The 5,088-nt window shown below is 34.8% G+C and overlaps 1 non-coding gene across 1 annotated transcript; it reads right to left on the reverse strand.

Annotated features, from left to right (window-relative positions):
- Positions 1-4,363: 4,363 nt before the first annotated feature.
- Positions 4,364-4,436, reverse strand: Trnas-aga (transfer RNA serine (anticodon AGA)). The gene has a single exon. It is a non-coding gene; the product is annotated as a tRNA-Ser (tRNA).
- Between the last annotated feature and the right edge of the window lie 652 nt (positions 4,437-5,088).

Consider the following 5,088-nt stretch of genomic DNA (forward strand, 5'->3'; position numbering starts at 1 on the left):
GAGAATAATGTTAGTTCCTCTTTAAATGTCTGGTATAATTCACCTGAGAAACCATCTGATCTTTTCATTTTTTTGGAAAGCTTTTAATTGCTGTTTCATTTTAGTAGTTGATATTGGTCTCTTTAGTTTTTTTCTTTCAGGTTCAATTTGGGAAAGTCATATTTGTCTAGAAATCTGTCAATATCTTCTAGATATTCCAGTTAATTGGATTGTAAATCTTCAAAATATTTTCTTATGATCCTTTAGGTTTCAGAAGGTTCTGTGGTGATAACTCCTTTTTTGATGTTAAATTTTATTGATTTGGGACTTCACTTTCTTTAGTTAGTTTCATTGTCTATTAATATTATTTGTCTTTTCAAAGAACTAATTCTTTCTTGTTTTGATCCTGTGTATTGTTTTTTTCCCCTCAATTTCTTTATTTTTGGCTCTGATCTTAATTAGTTCCTCTCTTCTACTGATTTTAAATTTAGTTTGTTCTCCCTTTTCTAAGGCCCTGAAGTGGGGCATAAGCTTATTTATTTGAGATATCTCTATTTATTTTAATGAAGGCACTCAGTACTATAATTTTTTTTCTTAGAACTGCTTTCAAACAGCCTCAGGGAGTTTGATATGTTATATCCCTGTCTTCCTGTGTTTCTAAGAATTTCTTGATTTATACTCTCATTTCTTCTTTGATCCAGTCTTCATTTAAAATAATACTGTTTAATTTCCACGTGTTTTGTGGTTTCTATTATTTTTTTGTTGTCAACTTCCAGTTCCATTCCATTATGATCTGCAAGGGTACATGAGATTATATATTTGTTTTGTATTTGCTAAGATTCACTTTGTGACCTATGATATGGTATATTTTGGAAAAGTTATATAAGATGCTGAGAAGATAAATTCAGCTATTTTGAGGTGAAGTATTCTGTAGGTCTGTAGATCCATTTGATTTATAGTTTTATTTAGGTTGGAATTATCTTTATTGATTTAATGTTTTGATGATTTGTCTCTTGGTGATAAGGGTGTGTTGAAACTACCCAGCAGTATTGTGTTGGGGTCTGTCTGAGATTTAGTGTCAAGGAGTATTTTTTTAATGTAATTGGATGTGCTGACATTGGGGTCATAAATACTTACTATTATATATTTTTGTTGTTGTTTTTTCCCTTTACCAAGATGCAGTGGGATTCTTTATCTCTTCTGATTAATTTTTGCTTGGAATCTGCTTTGTCAGAGATGAGGATAGTAAACCTGCTTCTTTTCAGAATCCATTTGTGTAGAATACTTTCTCCATCCCTTTATCTTCAGCCTGTGTTTGGCTGTATGAGCCTATTTTAAAGAGCATATAGTCAAATCTTTTTTTTAATTTAGATTTATTCTGCTAATCTGTATTTTAATTGGTGAATTGAGATCTTTAACATTCAGAGTGAGTATGGATATGGGTTTGTAGTTTACTGCCATTTTTATTTTTTTGCTACATTTAATACTATCTTGATTCTCATTTAGTAGATTACTCTTCTATTAATCTTTCTGTATTTGGGAGCTTTTGGATTTGTTTTGTAGTTCCTCTGCATGCGGTTTATCTTTGAATGTTCTTTGTAGTACTGGCTTGGTGGTCATGAATTCTTTCAGTTTATTTTTGTCATGAAATGTTTTTATTTACCTCTTGAATCTGAAACTGAGTTTTGTTTGGTATAGTAACCTTGTCTAGCAATTGTTTTCCTTTAGAACTTAGAAAATATCTTGTACTGAGCTCTCCTTAATTTTAGGGTCTGAATTGAGAAATCAGACATAAGACTTATTGGTTTGCTTCAAAATGTAATCTGATGTTTTCTCTTACAGCTTTTAGTAATTTTCTATATTTCTACGTAAGCATTTTGCTTATGATGTGCCTTTGAGAACTTCTCATTTGAATAGGTCTATTTGGGGTCCAGTACAGGTCTTGTATGTAGATGTTTATAACATTTCTTATATAGGAAAAAATTTTGGTAACTATCTCATTGAAAATATTCTTAATGCCTTTAGCTTGTATCTTCATGTTCTTTTCTATCCCAGTGATTTTCAGGTTTTGTCTCTTGATATTGTCCCAGAGTTCTTGCAGATTCTGATTATGTCCTATTATTTTTTTTCCTTTAATGCATTCTGTCTACTTAAGTTCACATAGCCTGTTTTTGAGGGCTGAAATTCTGTCTTCAATGGCTGAAGTTCTATCTTCTATACAATCTAATCTATTATTGATGCTTTCCAGAGATTTTTAATTTGATTGACTACATTCTTTATTTTGCAGAGTTCTGATAGGTTTGTTTTCAATGTTTCTACTTCTTTACTGAAGAGGTCTTTCATCTCCTGTGTTTGCACTCTTGAAATAATCTTTCTCTGAGATTTTGTCCACTTCAATATAAGAGGTATCCTTTGTTGAAGGATTGGGAAGATTTGCTTATCTGTTTCCTCCAGTTTTAATAGGTCTTAGACTTGCTCATCAATTTATACAGGTTCCTCTTCCTTGTTTTTACAGGTGTCCTTTTGTGTATGATTATTTTATTTGCTCTGGGACTTTGGTCTGTTTTTAATATACAAGTAGATGTCAAGAGGTGGGCCCTGAGGTCCCTCTCTAGTTGTTCTTCCCAGGGTCCTGGTTTTTGTTTCGGGTTTTTGTCTCCTCAGTTATTTGAGTTGGCATAATGTAAGTCCCAGGTGGGGCTAGATTTTGTGTCAGGTGATATTCACTGTTGCTTGGGTGGGATGTGAGTATTTCTTGACAGTAGAATTTCTACTTTGTAATCCTGAAGTGTTCCAATCTTTTGCCAATCCCTCTTGGTAGTAGGATGTGTATGAAGGATGGCACTCATGTCAGTAACAGCCTTAATATAAATGCCCATGTCTACTTTGTCATCTATAACTCCAATTGCCACCTCCATAGGAATGGTGGGATCAGCATTTAACAACATATCTAATTTTACTAATCATAAAAATGTGAACTAGATCAGGTATTAGACAGCAGGTGTCTACCATGTTGTCCACAATATTAATAGTCACAACAACTTGAATGGGGTAGGAATTACATAATCTATATAATTTCTATTATTTAAAGTGATTATAATCTTAAGTAAAAGTGAATATCACAGTAAGGCAAGAGAAATCTTCAGTGTTTAAAAGTTATTAGAGGAGAGGCAAGAAATAGGGAGTAGGTATCATTTATAAAGAAGAAGGAAAAATAAGTTAACTGAAACCAATGTAAAAAGAATTATAGGAGGAGGGAATGGGAAATTTTGACTGTTACTGGGGGAAGAGGGTGAAGAAGGGAAAGATAGGAGGGATGTAAGATGAAACAACTTCAACCCTCATATAAATTGTGTGTGTGTGTGTGTGTGTGTGTATATATATATATATATATATATATATATATATATATATATATATATATATATATATATAATCTATCCATGTAGATAGAGCATGTTCAAAACACACACACGCACACACTCACACACACACATACATACAAAATCAATTAATCAATATTCTAAAATTTAAAAGGAGTGAAAACATGGACATATGGAGAAATAAATGAGAAAAAAGAGAGTAAAAGAAAGACAAAAAAATTCTTAATCAGACACGGAAGGCTTGATTCCACTGTGGTGGTCCAATCTATTGACAGGGATGGACTTTCAGTCTTTGTATTTATTTTTTGCTCTGTATTTTTGGCCCCTCTTCTTTACCTGGCTTCCAGCCATGTGTAGTTGCTCTCAGCTTCCAATTTCCCAGTATTGGGTGGGATGGACTGGGGAGTGCTGTTGAATTGTGTAATCCTTAGTAGAGGTGATGCAGAGATCTAGATTGGAGCTTCCAGTTGTTGGGGTTTGGACTTCCATGGGTTTGGGAATTCTGTTGGTAGGTATTTGAGATTTGGTCCACTCCCTCTATTGGTGTGGAACTTTCTATCTCTGCTGAGCTTCCAAAAAAATCCATTTTTAAGGTCCAGGGACTAAGACTCCATGGGTTTCCTCCTGATCCCTATGGATATGAATTACTACATATCCACCCAGTACTGAAGATGGACTGTGTGATGGCAGTGAATATCTTCACACCAGTTTTAGTGGGTGCCAGATATTATGGAACTTTTCTCCCTTGGAATTGAGATACTGGTCTTTTAAAATGTTATTTGTTTCTGTTTCAGTATTTCTGTTCAGGCACTCTCTGGTAGTGTTTTTGATAGCTTCCTTTATGAGCTCCCAATCTCCCCACCCATCTCTGTTCACAGATGCACAGATGTACAACTTGTGTGGGGACAGCTTTCAGCATCTTCGCACCGGAAGTATAATCTCATCTGAACAGTGCTTGTGGAGGGCTTGCCACCTCATGGGATGCCTTTTTTTTTTTTTAAATGCGGTGCTGGGGATCAAACCCAGGGCCTCATGAGTTCTAGACAAGTGCTCTACCACTGAGCCACAGCCCCAGCCCCAGCCCCCCTGTAATGAGATGCTTTCACCTCGGCAGACCACTTTGGATTTGTTTTCACTGAGATGTGTATCTACCAGCTCTGTGTCTATAAAAATCAGTCTTCCTCTGTGAACCACAGGTTTCACTAAGTTGATTTTACTTTATTTTTTAATTTCATTATCAGCCAGTCATGAATCTCTTTTGTCTGCTCTCCCTGCTCTGCTGGTGGCCATAGCTGTGGTGTCACTAAGGTATTATTTCTTGTGTTTCAGTTACCAACTTTGAGTAATGCTATGATTTTTCTTTATTTTCCTTTTTTTTTTCTTTTACTGTTTCAGTGAGGTTCCCTTGTTACTCACCTTACTGAGCATCAGCCTTTTTGCTTTATAAGTCGGGTATTGAGGAACTATTGGGCCATGCTTCTTTCTTTACTTCTCCATCTTGTCTCCTAAATAAAACTTTGTTCTAATAGCTAAGGATAAGGAAGTATAATTGAAAGCCCGCTGGACATAGTATGAAAATATTCTGTACGATATTGTCGAAGTGGATATCCAGTAAAACATAGCTGCTGCTAAGATAAATAATCTTTACACCTATTTTTATCTTCCCAGTATTAATTTAAAAAATATAACTGTAACAGTGTCATGGAACAAAAGGTCTCTGAGTAAT

The sequence above is a fragment of the Marmota monax genome, unplaced genomic scaffold (genome assembly GCF_021218885.2).
Source record: "Marmota monax isolate L192 unplaced genomic scaffold, Marmota_monax_Labrador192_F-V1.1 WCK01_AAM20220418_F8-fsc00001, whole genome shotgun sequence".
NCBI lineage: Eukaryota > Metazoa > Chordata > Mammalia > Rodentia > Sciuridae > Marmota > Marmota monax.